At 35.7% G+C, this 16,428-nt stretch overlaps 1 long non-coding RNA gene across 2 annotated transcripts in view; it reads right to left on the reverse strand.

Moving 5' to 3' along the window:
- Nucleotides 1–10,526: 10,526 nt before the first annotated feature.
- LOC129060425 (uncharacterized) overlaps nt 10,527–16,428 on the reverse strand; it is a 52,384-nt gene continuing 46,482 nt past the window's right edge. Inside the window, exons 7-8 of one of the 2 annotated variants that reach the window (XR_008527125.2) lie at nt 13,669–16,076; nt 10,527–12,048 (exon numbers count right to left, since the gene is read on the reverse strand). This is a non-coding gene — a long non-coding RNA (uncharacterized LOC129060425). The remainder of the gene's footprint in view (nt 12,049–13,668; nt 16,077–16,428) is intronic. The other variant, XR_008527126.2, reaches the window with a different exon arrangement.

Consider the following 16,428-nt stretch of genomic DNA (forward strand, 5'->3'; position numbering starts at 1 on the left):
GAAGAGGTCCTTCACATCCCTTGTAAGTTGGATTCATAGGTATTTTATTCTCTTTGAAGCAATTGTGAATGGTAGTTCACTCATGATGTGGCTCTCATTTTGTCTATTATTGGTGTATAAGAATGCTTGTGATTTTTGTACATTGATTTTGTATCCTGAGATTTTGCTGAAGTTGCTTATCAGCTTAAGGAGACTTTGGGCTGAGACATTGGGGTTTTCTAGATATACAATCATGCCATCTGCAAACAGGGACAATTTGACTTCCTCTTTTCCTAAGTGAATACCCTTTATTTCCTTCTCCTGCCTAATTGCCCTGGCCAGAACTTCCAACACTATGTTGAATAGGAGTGGTGAGAGAGGGCATCCCTGTCTTGTGCCAGTTTTCAAAGGGAATGCTTCCAGTTTTTGCCCATCCAGTATGATATTGGCTGTGGGTTTGTCATAGATAGCTCTTATTATTTTGAGGTATGTCCCATCAATACCCAATTTATTGAGAGTTTTTAGCATGAAGGGTTGTTGAATTTTGTCAAAGGCCTTTTCTTCATCTATTGAGATAATCATGTGGTTTTTGTCTTTGGTTCTGTTTATATGCTGGATTACATTTATTGATTTGCATATGTTGAACCAGCCTTGCATCCCAGGGATGAAGCCCACTTGATCATGGTGGATAAGCTTTTTGATGTGCTGCTGGATTCGGTTTGCCAGTATTTTATTGAGGATTTTTGCATCAATGTACAATAGCATAGACTTGGAACCAACCCAAATGTCCAACAATGATAGACTGGGTTAAGAAAATGTGGCACATATACACCATGGAATACTATGCAGCCATAAAAAATGATGAGTTCATGTCCTTTGTAGGGACATGGATGAAACCGGAAACCATCATTCTCAGCAAACTATCGCAAGGACAAAAAACCAGACACTGCATGTTCTCACTCATAGTTGGCAATTGAACAATGAGAACACATGGACACAGGAAGGGGAACATCACACACCGGGGACTGTTGTGGGGTGGGGGGAGCGGGGAGGGATAGCATTAGGAGATATAACGAATGCTAAACGATGTGTTAATGGGTGCAGCATACCAACATGGCACATGTATACATATGTAACAAACCTGCACATTGTGCACATGTACCCTAAAACTTAAAGTATAATAATAATAAAATTAAAAAAAAAGAGGCAACTGATTAGGGAAAAGGACTTAAATGTACAACAGTGGAGGAAATTCATACCTAATATTTAGATTAACCCAATTTCTAATTGTTAAAATAGAAATAAATGGTTAAGGATAATTCAGCAAATGAAGAAAATTAACAGCAATAAGGTGAAAGACTAACAGAATAGCTAATTCAAAAGACCAAAAATTACTACGGTAACTCAGGAATTAGAAGAGAATTTAAAAATTATAGTTGATATATAAAGACAAATTTATAATGTAAGAATCAAATGCTATAAACAGGCAACATTTAGAGACCAGGAAAAAGCCCTTTCAAATAAAAGAAATACACACACATAACACATATACCCAAATATAAGTCTGGCAGAATGCAAAATTCAAAAACTGAAAGAAAAGAGATAAAAACTTATAGAAAATTAATCTAGGAGGTTGTTTTTGATTTTACAGGCTCATAGGTGGAAGGGACTTGCCTTGTCTTAGATGAGACTTTGGACTGTGGGTTTTTGCGTTAATGCTGAAATGAGTTATGACTTTAGGGGACTGTTAGGAAGCCATCTTTTGAATTGTGAGGACGTGAGATTTGAGAGGGGCCAAGGGCAGAATGATATGGTTTGGCTGTGTCGCTACCCAAATCTCATCCTGAGTTGTAGCTCCAATAATTCCCAGGTGTGTGGGAGAGACCTGGTAACTGAATCATGGGGGTTGGTTTTTCCCATGCTGTTCTCCTGATAGTGAATAAGTCTCACAATATCTGATGGTTTTATAAAGGGGAGTTCCCCTGCACTTCTTCTGTACACCATGTAAGACATGACTTTGCTCCTTCTTTGCCTTCTGCCATGATTGTGAGGACTCCCCAGCCATGTGGAACTATGAACCAATTAAACCTCTTTCCTTTATAAATAAATTTTAAAAAGAAGAAAATACATTAATAAAAATATCAGAAAGATGGATAAAAATATTTCATAAGAAATATTTGAATTAATTTCTCATTGTTGAAGAAAGTAAAAAATCATTCGATTGTATAGCCCTCCAAGGGCCTATAGAAAAAAAATGAAGAAAGGCCCATATATTGATAAACCTTCTAAACTTTCAGTGGAAAAAGTTTTAAAAAATTCCAAGAGAGTGTAAAAATGTTTCCAGAGAAAAATGACATGTCACTAATAAATGTACAACTATTCAAGTAGCACTAGACTTTGATCACTAATGTAGTATGAGTGAGGACAAAGAAGCAATGTCTTCTAAGTTTTAATAGAAAATAATTGTATACCAGTATTTCCAGCCACTCAGCATTAAAGGTTCACAGCACAATAAAGTCATTTTTAGGCAAGAAAATAGAAATGTTATCTGAGTCATTGTTTCTAAGAAATTTATTTGTGGCTGTACTCCGGCAAACATGATGGGAGATACTAAGAGGAACATGTGCAATAGTGCAGTTGTTCTAGGAATGCCAAGAAAATTATTCAAGAATGATGGCTCTGGAATGGGCCTAGAATGAAAGAGACACGAATAACAACAACAAATAAAAATAATATATAACACTAATTACAGCATATTTTGTGGAAGTCACTGATCTAAGTACATTAGAAGTCACTGTTCTAAGTATACTCATATAAACTGAATCCCTCTCATCAGTCCCAACAGTAGGATTACTATTATTACCATTGTACAATGGGGAAATCAAAACACATGCATAATTCAATGATTTTCCCAAGTCGTGGCACTGAATTCAAGCCCAGACAATTTGGTTTCTGTGTCTGTAGGCAGTCAGTGGTTCTGAAAAAAAAGAAAGCCTTTAACAAGATTGAGATAAAATGTATTCAACCCGAAAAATTTTGGCGATGTGATTAGAAGATAAATGCTTCTTCTTTCATAGAAAAAAGATAATTCGATCACACAGGGGACAAAAAAACAGTCGTGGTATTTGAATGAAGGAGAATATAATTTGACATATTGTTGGTATGTACACAGCCTTCAAAGGAAATAGATTATTGGTTTCTGGATTGGCTTGAGAAATCAACGACAGTTTATCTTAATCCTTTCCTACCTCTTCTGCTTTTTCAAAAAACCAAGTTAAGCCATCTTTGCACAAATGATTTAAAATTGAAACAAGTCTTATTTATTTGGGTATTTTGAACATAAAGATAAAAATAAAATGCCCCAAATGTCACATTAAATCTTCATCCTTACTCTCAAGGTAAGAGCTTTTCTTGAGGATTTTTATCTCAGTATGAATGTGTTGGGAAATAAAATTAATAGTCATTCCTCCTGGACTATGGTTAGTCAGATTCTGGCCACTGTTTTGACTGAGTAGCTTCTTCTTGAGTGAGAAGTTGTAAGGGATAGGGATGGGTCTCCATGAACCAACTTAATGCGGCAAGCTGTGCCTTCAGAGCCAAGCTTCCTACTTCCTTTCCTTAGAGTGCGCTAAAGTGCCTAATTCCCCAACAAACCACAGTCCTCTCCAGTGCTGCAGAAACAAGCCAGTTCCTGATTTCCTTTCTTCCAGTACTACCATACCAGAAAGGGAAGACAGGATCAGAAGCATGGATGGGGTGCTTATATTTTATGTGGTTTTTTTTTTTGTTTACTCCCGAAACCCAGTCTGAGGAAGGAGCATCCCATTTTTCTTAACTGCCTTTTCTGTTTTATGGAGACACGTGTAGTTGTAGCAGAAGTCAAAACAGTATATCTGGATTTGATTATTTTATGGCTATTTTCTGTAATTTTATATAAAATACACAATATAAACACTAAAGAGAGTACTGAGTCTTGGTTGTAACAGTATTATCATTTTAAAAAAATTATCTGGTTCACGTTGGTGCTTGATAAAAATAAATAAATAAAATAAAATAAAATTTAGTCTTGATTATTTTATTTAACTTCATGGTCTTAATCCCCTTGTCTTTAAAATGGTGATAATGCCTGTTCTACCAGCTCAAAATGTAGTTATGAGGGTGACTTAATTTGTTTGCAAATGCTTTTTTTTTTTTTTTTTTTTGAGATGGAGTCTCGCTCTTTCGCCCAGGCTGGAGTGCAGTGGCGCTATCTCGGCTCACTGCAAGCTCCGCTTCCCGGGTTCACGCCATTCTCCTGCCTCAGCCTCCCGAGTAGCTGGGACTATAGGCGCCCGCCACCGCACCTGGCTAATTGTTTGTATTTTTAGTAGAGACGGTGTTTCACTGTGTTAGCCAGGATGGTCTCGATCTCCTGACCTCGTGATCCGCCCACCTCGGCCTCCCAAAGTGCTGGGATTACAGGCGTGAGCCACCGCGCCCGGCCGCAAATGCTTTTTATAATGCTAAGCACTATATAAAAATAAGTTTCAATATTTTATCAGTATATTGGGGTGTAACATTTCTTTTGAAATTTTGATTTTTAGATGTTAAGTCTTCTGATGCCACTAAGATAGACTGGGAGCTATAGTACTTAGGAGGGAAAGCAAAGTGTTTTGAAATGGTGTTAATTATCTATATTCTGTACTAGTAAAAAAGTTTGATTTTTGTATAACAATTTAAGTGAAAATGGTTAACTTCCACTGTTACCAGCTTACTTTTACATCTGTAGTCCCCAGTCTGTTTGCAATGGATTTGGTAAATTCAGTGAATAGAGATCTAATTCTTGAGTACTGGAATAATTCCAGGCCCTAAGATAACTTAAGTGCTCTCTTTTTCTATGAAGCATCTTTCTAAATTATTCCAGGGGCAATTTAGAGCACATACTGGATTCAGAAAGTGATCCAGGTTAAGTTGTTTAGTGAATGGTGAAATGCTTTTCCTTGTTTTAAAAGCTTGAAATATCCTAGTTCCTAAGCAGCCTTCTTTATTCAAGCCTGATGGCCAATTTCTCTTTTTATAGTTTCTAGTCTCTAAGGACCCAATGATGCTTGTATTCCTTTCATTGAAAATGTTAACCCAGTTCCTCTAAGTATTATCCTATAAACTGCTCTTTTCTCCACATTTTCTATTTTTATTCACTTGAGGGAACAAACACTATGTGTGTTTCAACATACATTCCTATGGCTTTTTGATTATGAGTTGATGAAAGTTTCAGATAGATTCTTTTTTATTCAATATATTACTCTGTCATCAGAACTTAATTTCATTATAGTAGTAATGAGGGGCAACTGAACATTTTTCCTTGGATATCTACTATACAAATGTAATGCAGAATTCAGTAGAAGACTGAATAGAATATATAAATAAACTCATATATTTAAGACTAATCAGAATAAGGTTTTCCTGTTATAGGTTGTCCACATCTATAAATATATTTGCATATAAATGATTTTCGATAAGACTCTATAATTGCACTGTATAATTTTCCCAATTAACTTACATTATTTTTCAATTGTTTCTTATGTTTCAGCATTACTAAGGTGGGGTATGGGTGTGTGTATGTGTATGTAGGCGCCCTTTGAAATATTATTGTTTAGTCTCTGCCGTCAAATACAGGAACAGGAATGTGATATTATTTTCAGCTAAAGTAATTTATATTAGAGTTATGTTATTTTCACAAATGGATAAATGTGTCACACTCAAAAGGCTCAGTTATTATACATCCAAGAAAGGAAGCAGTGGTCACAAGGGGAAGTTATTGTGCAGCATTGTCAGCCATTTATTTTATCAGATGTCTTTAAAATGCCTATCAGTTCCATTTGCTTGTCTGCGTGCAGAGCTCACGCATATAGTTGTGCCTCTCTGGTGGTCAATTTTGTTTGAAGGTTATACATTTCCTTTGTAAGTCTACTCTCCTTACCTGTTTCCTATTATCTTTGTGTGACTGATAAGGTCTGTTACATTTTTATCCCTAATACCATTAGAAATAAATGATGTAATTCACACCAATGAATTTCTTATTGGAATACATTAGATAAGCAACTCTAAGGGAAAGTGACTTGTACATTTCATTGAATCTGATAAAGAAGTTGCAAAATACATTTGCCAAATTAATTTCTTTCTCTATTATTAATTCCCTACTTCCTCACAAATATATCTGTTGCAAGTTAAAACAAAGGACACAAAATCAAAGAGACATTAAAACAAGGGTTAAATAATAAGCCAATATCATGTCCTTTTCCTAAGGTGCATAGGTATATTATAGAAAAATAGCTTAGAGAGAATACATGATAACATTAACAATAGTTATTTCTGCACCATAGTTATGTTGATAATTCTAATTTTCTTCTCCATAAATTCTACATTAAAAATACTCAGCAACAAGTACTGAAGACTTTTATGATCAAGATAATATTTTTAAAAATTAATGCTTTCTTAAATTGAAATTTTCAATAAAAAATTATTTGAAAACAAAAGTTTACATAATTGCAACCAAAAAAAACATGGCTGCGTGAAATCCCTGGTGTCTCCAACTACATAAATCACAGAAATCATAGCGTATCTATTTTTTAATTTTTTTTACTTTCATTTTAAGTTCAGAGGTACAAGTGCAGGTTTGTTACATAGATAAACTTCTGTCATGGTGGTTTGTTATACGGATTGTTTCATCACCCAGGGATTAAGCCTAGTACCCATCAATTATTTTTCCTCATCCCCTCCCTTCTGCACCCTCCATGCTCAGATAGGCCCCTAGTGTGTGTTGTTCCCCTCTGTGTGTCCATGAGTTCTCATCATTTAGCTCCTATTTATAAGACAGAACATGTGGTATTTGGTTTTCTGTTCCTTTGTGAGTTTGCTAAGGGATAATGCCCTCTAGCTCCATCCATGTCCCTCCTCAGACAATGCAACTATTTTTTTTTTAACACACAAATAGATGGGTTCCCAAAATGTTAAATTATTTTTCTGTTGTTTTAGTGGTGAAATCTAGGATTTCTAACCTCTCTACAAAATGTTTTAAACAATAAAATCTTCCTCTTTTCAGGAAGAGATACTTTTGGAAATACCACTACACCTTAAATAAGGTTAAGAAAAAAATTCATAATTTGTATATTACCTGTTATTTCTTTATTTCTTTTTCTTCTTGATCTTCATGCTCAAATAAAAATATCCATATTTGTCTCCACCATAACAGAGAATAATATAGAAAAGAGAGAAATCGCACTGAATAAATTATCAATTCTTCAACTATTCTTACCCACTTACCTCTCTGGTTAAGCAGCTTTCCAAGTTGTTTCCAGCCATGTGAAATAACTGGCAATAATTAAGTAATGCTGGTAATACGGGAGGTAAAACCTATGTTGCTATGAACCTGAGAAAGAAGAGGTTGTTTAACTTTCTTTAATTGCTGGTTGCGGCTTTCTTAAAGCTGGAATTGTTAAGTCCCATTTTATTTTCATTTGAAGAGAGCTCGCCAGGGTAAAAAACCAACCCAGAAGCAAGAAGTAGCAATGAGAGCCAGAGTTAGAGTTAAACTCCTGATAGTATCATTTAACCACCTGAATCAACATATGCTCAGAACATGTACACTCCTGACAGTTTCATTTACTGATCCTACACATTTCACATTTAGAGTTAAGTTCATAAAAGGGATTTTGTTTTCATCATTTTATTTTTAAAAAAATCTTAACTAATACAGGGATCTTGTCAACTTCTGTATTAGTTTTCTAGGGTTGCTGAAACAGTATGCCACAAACTGGGTGGCATACAACATAAATTTATTGTCTCACAGTTCTGGAGGCTAGAATTAAACAATCTAGGTGTCAGCAGGATTGGGTCCTTTGGAGCATCATGAGGAAGAATCTGTTCCCTGCCTCTCATCTAGCTTCTGGAGGTTTCCCGGCAATCTTTGTGTTCCTGGGCTAGTAGAAGCATCACTTCAATCTCTGCCTCTCTCTTCACATGCATTGTTTCTTTGTGTTAATCTGTCTCCAAATTTCCCCTTTTTATTGGTTTAAAGCCCACCCCAATGGTCTCATTTTAACTTGCTCATCTCTGTAAATACCCTGCCTCTGAATAAGGTCACATTTTGAGATACTGGGAGTTAGGAGTTCAACATGTGAATTTTGGAGGGGTGCAATTCAACACATAACAGCTCCAATCTGAGATCCAACTGAGCTACTGATATTTCTAACCTTCAAAGAAGTATGGTCCAGAGCCTAGAATTGGAATTTCAATATCCAGATACAAGAGGTAATTACCTTCTACTCTGTCCCATATTCAAGCGTGACTGATTCTGCTACCCTGAGGGTTCCTCTCTTGTTTTTTGTTTACAACTCTGTTTCTCATTTCCATGTTGGCTCCTCTCTGTTCACTCTCCCTTGCCACAGAAATGTGGCTCTCCTGGCATCATGGGATGCAGGTAGGTATAGCGTGTATGTGAGTTTTGGGCCACATTGCTTGGTGAACTTTAGCCACTTGCCCACCTGAGGCAGCTATTCTGCTTTGGGGCCCACCAACTGCCTTTGTATCACATGAGTATGGGCTTTCTTAGAAATCAGTCCTCTCTACCAAAAGTACTATTTCAAACTCTAATTCTTCCACTAACGTCATCGCCTTTTGGTAATTAGAGTAAGTTTGATGATCTCTTTCTTCTCTGAACTTTCATCAAGGGTGACTTTGTGCTTCCCTTGTGAACCATCCCTCATTCCTGCCCCCCAAGCGAATGAGTCTGCCGTTTTGCAGTCAGAGTTGCTTGCTTGCCACACCAGCAATTTCTCAGCCATCTGTCTGAAGGAAAAATAGGTCCACTGGATTTCATTGTCACTCACAATCTGATTACAGGAACCAATATATATTTTATTAATGGAACATACACTTTCCTTCCTTCATTGTTCTACTTTGAATTTCTCATCTTTCCAAAGCTCATACAAACTAACCTTGTGTACATACAATCAATTAAAACCTTGAGTAAGAGTAATAGCGTAGTTTTGTCAGAGACTGCAAAGCACTTTAAAGATTCTGCCTTTTTAGTCCACAAGAAGTCCTCATGAAGGATATACTATTGTTTGTATGTTTTGGATGGAGAAATAAGTAATATTTTTGAGTAATTACTATAAACGAGGCACAGCTTCATGTATTAAATATGCATTAATTCATTTAAACCTTACAAATAGCTTATGAGGTAGGTATTATCTCATTCAGTTAGGATCTTTGCAGGAAAAGAATGGCTCAAAATAAGATAATACAGAGACTATGACAAAGAAACAATGCTGAGGCACCTAATCAGCAATTTTGTTAAGCTATTTCACCCTGAGAGCCAACGGGACTTAGAGAGAAGATATGTGATGAAGCCAGCGTTGGAGCCATGATGTGGGGGTCAGTTGGCAGGTGCTGTAGTCCAGAAAGGTTGAAGATGCTATCAAAGACAACAAGGAGAAAAGAAACGCAAATTATCTCTCTGAAAAACTGATTCTTGATGTTATGCACATCATTTTTGCTTACATCCCATTGACTAGAACTTAGCCTTGGTCCCATGCCTAGATGCAAGAGCTCCTGAGGAATTTAAATTCCATTGCTAATTATCAGTGGTCATGTACCGAAATAAAATTATTTTTATTTTATTAAATTTTTATATTAATAAAATCAATTATTAATTATAAAATTAATAAAACATAATTATTAGGAGAAATTATATTGGAGGACCAAGGGGAGTTGTTGACATACTACTCATTCAAGGAAACTGAAAATAGAGTGTGGTAGAATCTGGCATTAATTGGCTTTATCAGTTTGGGAATCTATTAAATCTCTCACTTTTAAAGTTTATTATTTAAAACACAACAACTTTAATTCATTTACGATGATGCTTGATACCAACTATTTGCTGATTTAATAGCTTTGAGAAAAGTGAGTGGAGTTTAGTACTGAAATCTAATTTCTATGTACCAAAATATGCTACTTAAGTGTCTGTCCTTAAGGATCAGAGGCAAATGTCTTTTATAAAAATGCCTTTAGGATTCCTATCTGTCATGGTACATGAATAATTTAGTTTGATGAGGTTTGAATTCAGCATCAACCAATATCTACTGAATGAACGTCACAAAACTTATGTTTTGTGTGTTCATATGTTGGTTAAAGTCTCAGGACTCAGACAATTGCTAACATCATTAGGAGAGCAGTAGTTTTCAAAGTGTGGTCTTCTGACCAGAAGCATCAGCAAATTCTTGGGCCGAATTAGATCTTCTGGTGTTGAAACCAGGGAACTCTTTTAATAACTTTTCAAGGTGTTTCATAAGCGTGTTAAAAATAGAACGACTGGCCTAGACCAGTAGTCTATAGTGACTTGACCTTATAGAGTCTCAGTTCCATCCTCTCTCAGAAACAATAACTGTAACTACATTTTAGAGTTGTTTGGGGAGTTAAACAGTGTAACACAGGTTAAGCCTTTAATAAGGCCTGGCAAAGAGTAAAGGCACAATAAATATTAGCAGCTTGCTTTTTTTTTTCTTTTTACAATTAGTAGTCTTCGATCTATTATTTTTTATAGGAAATATGCAACGAAAAATATTGGGTAAAATTTTTATGAATAATGATTTAGAATTCAGAAACTATGCCTTCTAAGTATACTCCTGTATAATTTTTTTTAACTCTTACTTTAGGTTTTAGGTACATGTGCAGGTTTGTTATATAGATAAATGTTTGTCATGAGGTTTTGTTGTACAGATTATTTCCTCACCCAGGTACTAAGCTGATACGGTTTGACTCTTTGTCCCCCCCTAAATTTCATGTTGAATTGTAATCCTCAGTGTCGGGGGAGGGACCTGGTGGGAGGTGATTGGATCATGGGGACAGTTTCCCCTTGTTGTTCTTGTGATAGTGAGTTCTCATGACATCTGGTTGTTTGAAAGTGTGTAGCACTTTCCCCTTTGTTTCTCTCTCTCTCTCTTTCTTCTGCTGCCACGTGAAGACTTGCTTGCTTCCCCTAGCCCTTCTGCCATGATTGTAAGATTCCTGAGGCCTCCCCAGCCATGCCTCCTGTACATGTACAGCCTGCAGAAGTGTGAGTCAATTAAACCTCTTTTCTCCGTAAATTACGCAGTCTCAGGCATGTCTTTATAGCAGTATGAGAAGGGACTAATACATAAGCCAAGTACCCAACAGTTATTTTTTCTGATCCTCTCCCTCCTCCTACCTTCCACCCTCAAGTAGGCCCCAGTGTCTGTTGTTACTTTGTGTTCATAAATTCTCATCATGTAGTTCCCACTTATAAGTGAAAACATGCACTATTTGGTTTTCTGTTCCTTTGTTAGTTTGCAAAGGATAATGGTCTCCAGCTCCATCCATGATCCCACAAAATATATGATCTCATTCTTTTTTATGGCTGCACAGTATTGCATGGTGTATACGTACCATATTTTCTTTATCCAATCTGTCATTGATGAGCATTTAGGTTGATTCCATGTCTTTGCTACTGTAAGTAGTGCTACAATGAAAATTTGCATGCGTGTGTGTTTATAGTAGAGTGATTTATATTCCTCTGAGTATATACCCAGTAATGGGATTGCTGGGTCCAATGGTAGTTCTTTTTTAGCTCTTTGAGGAATTGACATATTGCTTTATACAATGGTTGAACTAATTTACACTCCCACCAACAGTGTAAAAGAAGTGTTCCCTTTTCTCTGCAACCTCACCAGCATCTGTTATTTTTTGAGTATTTAATAGTAGCCATTCTGACTGGTGTGAGATGGTCTCTCATTGTGGTTTTCATTTGCATTTCTCTAATGATCAGTGATATTGAGCGTTTTTTCACATGCTTGTTGGCCATGTGTATATCTTCTTTAGAAAAGTGTATGTTCATGTCCAGGTCCAGACCTCCAAGGTCTATTCTTATTAAGTAAGAAAAGGAAGTATCTGTTTAGGAGACAATAAAATGTAGTTGTTACAGCCCCAGAAGCAACATTGCCTTGACTCAAACCTCAGCTCAACTCAGATCTGGGAAAGTTGCTAATCCTCTTCCTTTCTGTGTCTCTGCATCTGCATAGTAAGCATAATAAACAAAGTTCATTCTATCACAGAGCTGTCGTTAGCACAGATAGTTAAGATAGTTGCTTTCACAAAAAAAATTTTAATTTAAATGTTATCCTTCACAAAATAAAATTTGAATTTAAATGTTATCTACTATTATTCCCAGGCAATTATGCTTGAAGAAAAAGTGTTTGGTGCATTTATTCCAGTACATTATTGCTCATACAATGAATTCATTTCTTTCTTCTAATATTTATTTCAATAATTCTATCTGGTTCTTTCCCTTAAGAAAAACTCTCCCTGCCCCGCACTTCATAAAACAATTCTTCAAAACATACACTTTTTGTAATTGTTTACTTTCAATTAGTTCCTAAGCACCTCTCCCAGGTGAATTAAAGCTGAGGAAGAATAAAATAGTAAGACTTTAAATAATTATAAATAAAAATATATGTCTGCTCATGTTAAAGGCTCAGAATAATCCTTATATATTTCTTTAAAGTCTACCTAATTTTTTTCCACAGGTAATATGTACTTTTCTATAAATATAAGCTTTCTGTGCTGAAGAAAATCAGGGTGTATACCTACATAAAATACTTTTCTGAACCCTAAAGCCAATTTAACATTTCATGTCACTTTTAGAGTTTTTCTCACTTCAACTGGAGCCACTCATGTTGTCTGGGATGTTTGGTAATTGAGTTTCTCAAGGAATATGTGACACATTGTGATGTACTGTAAAAGGATTTCAGAGTTATCCATTCCCAGACCCTTCATAATCCACTAAAAATACATTTCAGTGTCCCCTGACTGTGCCTCAGGAGGCCCTACCAACCTCATATTTCTTAACCTGATCTTATTTTCTGGTCATCAATTTGATTTCTCAGCAACTGGCAGCACTAGGCCTTCTTTGAATAGCCTCATGTCTATAAATCTTTATCTCTATTTTTTCAATTTTCCTCCCAGTCTATGTTGATCTTAACCCCTAAATTTTTATCACTTGTAGCCTGAATTACATGTGACCTTTTCAATGCTATCAGTCAAGTTTCCACTTAATAAGGCTGGAATGGCTCTTGTCATTTAAAAAAAGAAAAATGAGCAGTTCTGAACGAAAAGTGTGGGATAGAAGGAATAGAAATACACAGAAGGAGGGAGAGGGAGAGAAAAAGAGGACAGAACAAAACAGTGCTGAAAAAGTTGAGGGCCTCACTGCCTGTATATTTTCCCTTCATGTTTAATCTAGTCTGCTCTCTGTTTTAAATGAAAGATTGTTCACTATTTCCGGAAAAACAGGCAATTAGAATCCCATAACAAACTGGTGTGAATAAATTAAATATTTTATATGGTGAATTAACTATTAGGAGAAAGAAACTCAACAATTTTACTACTGGCCTAAGTGTGTCTTTTTATAATAATAAAAAATGAATCACTTATAATTTTGTATTTTCTCTGTAATTTTTAAAAATACTTTTGGCAAGAATTTATGTTTAATAGTGCTTCAAAGATTCCTTTTACAAAATATTTTCTCTCTGGTCCCCAACCCTAATTGAACAGAACAAATGTAATTATGATGCTGGAGAGCACCTGATCAACATCCATCTTATACAAACTAGGCTTTTCTTTTTAAGTGATCACCTTCTCTCCTCCTGATTCTCTGATAAATATGTCAGTTATGAAGTTCATTGTTCAACACGCGTGTATGTAGCAGGCATTTCCACGAGTCTATGGCAACTGTTAAAAGAATAAACCACAGATTTCACTGTCTAAAATTTGGGTTCAAAAGAAATAGACACATGGCTAAAACGGATGTTCACGTGGGGAGAATGATACTTCGGCTTGTTTCTTTAACTGTTTTGTTATTGTATAAACCTCATATATAATTCAGAGTATTCCAATAACATGAAACAAAATGCTAGATTAAAATAATGACAACAAATACAATTTGGAAAGAAAACAGATTGTTGCCTGTGTGTGAATCAAATAGAACAAGCAATTGGATCACTGTGCATCTAAAGAATTCAAGTTGAATTTTTGGTCATTTTAGATAGGAAGTTTGATTTTGAACAGACTTAATGGAGTGATAAATATAGAAAAGTGATACATAGTATGATGTGTGTGTAAGAGCCCTAGCAATGACCCTATCCTGCCCCAACTCCACCAATCATTACTAGATTGACTGTTTTGTGCAGTTTGGAAATGAAGTTAGTTTATGATTCTATTCAATGGGCATTTATTGAGCAACTACTGTATAATCTAGGTGTAGTTAAGCCTTCTAGATTAATACAAATATATTATAAAGTAGCTTTCTAACTTAAGTTCCAATTTGTAGCAGTTGTAGAGGAAAATTACATACATTCGTAAAACAATTAAATAATATAATATCTTTTCCTTTGTTAAATAGTACAGTGTATAAAATATTAAAACATACATCAGAGCTTCCTGACATGAAAGAAGTTAGAGCAGTATTATTCAAACCATGTTCCAAGGTATCTCAGTAAGAGAATCTGCAAGAAAAAATGTTCATGGTGAAATATGGATCATGGAAAATGCTGAATACTGTAATGTCATCTTGTAAATTCTGCATGTGCATTCACATAGTAAAGGCTTTGAGAATTGCTCCAGATAATCTTTTTATATTTGTTACTTAAACTCCTGGTACCTACGTGCTTTATATGAATTGCAAAGCAATTCTTCAATTCAAAAATACTGTTTGAAGATACTTCAAACAGTATCTACTGCTTTCTGTGATGCCTTGAATAATTAATCAAGACTACATAAGCACAAGATAGGGGATATATACATACACATACACACACCAAAGAAAATGCCCATTATTAAGAAGTATGAATAAAAGATAGATACACTGCCAGTTCAACCATGGTACACGCTTTCTTATCACAGGTATTTTACTTTATACTTACTGAAAGATACATTTTCATGGAATTTTATCGCATAATACTTCTGTGCTTCTATTTTATTTTTGAGACAGAGTCTCGCTCTGTCGCCCAGGCTGGAGTGCAGTGGCGTGATCTCGGCTCGCTGCAAGCTCCGCCACCCGGGTTCACGCCATTCTCCTGCCTCAGCCTCCCGATTATCTGGGACTACAGATGCCGGCCACCACATCTGGCTAATTTTTTGTATTTTTAGTAGAGACTGGGTTTCACCATGTTAGCCAGCATGGTCTCAATCTCCTGACCTTGTGATCCACCCGCCTTGGCCTCCCAAAGCTGTGCATTTATAAAACTACAAACTATACATGAAATAAATTGGTTAAGATATTCCTGAATAATTATTTATATTTCGGGTTTGAACTTTGAAATCTCTTTTTACCAAGTTCACGGGGGAAAACTGGAGAATGGAAGCTATATGTGAAGGAAGGCTAGGCAGAAAGCTTGAAGGAAATTGGATTTTGATGGCTCCTTGAGACCAATCATGGTTTGCTAACTTATGTACAAGAATAAAATAAACTGATTGATTAGTAATTTAGGCCACCATTTGCCAGGCTGTCTATTTCTTGTAGAAAAATACAATCCTAGTGGATATACTTGCCATTCTGTGTTCCATGCCCTTGCAGGAGTGTGACTTGTTCAGTGTTTCTTTCAGCTATTAAATTAAGGCAGTGAGTTAGAGTTGAATGTGATGCAGGTATTCAGATATGCAAGGAAACAGTAAGAACAAGCTTTCTAGTATGACACCATTTTTCACACATGGATGAATATGAGTGTAGTTAAATCAAAAGTGAGATGAGACCCTGAATCTTGAGTCCATTTCAGAAGAGCGATACGGTGCACATAAACTTAACATTCCAAAAGAAACAATTCCATGATAACTTTGGCTCTATCTCTTGATGTCAGAGAGAGACTTAACCATCTGTAATCTCAACAAACCAGAGTGTTCAGAGAGGTAGACTTTGTATGGCCTATTTCTCTGTGCTTCTTAGCCTCCCGTTGACAGCAGCATAGGAGTGAGGGATCTTAGGGTTTCTTGAGGTTAAAATACAGCTGAAGCATCATTACGAGAGTGTCCCATCAGATTAGAGGAACCTTAAAAAATAAAGGAAAGTGTAAATTATTTTATTGTGAGTTTAAAATCTTGAAATATTTTATAGTCTCCGTCAGATTATTGTTGTCATAAAATAGCCATAATTCCTTAGAAAATTCTTATTTTTTAGGAAATTTTGACATACTACTTCATGTTTGCACTTTTCCTTTGCAAAGGAATCTTTGGCTCCCTCATTTGTTAGGTACTACTGGGTTCAGTAACTGTCACATTCTTTAATGTCATGTGCCCATTTTTCTTATGGTATTTATCATACTCTGAACTTATCAGGTTTATTTCTATGCTTGTTTAATGTTTGTTTGCAACAACTAGAATGCTCATTTTATAAGAGCAGAA

Source organism: Pongo abelii, chromosome 6, assembly GCF_028885655.2.
Source record: "Pongo abelii isolate AG06213 chromosome 6, NHGRI_mPonAbe1-v2.0_pri, whole genome shotgun sequence".
NCBI classification, from domain to species: domain Eukaryota; kingdom Metazoa; phylum Chordata; class Mammalia; order Primates; family Hominidae; genus Pongo; species Pongo abelii.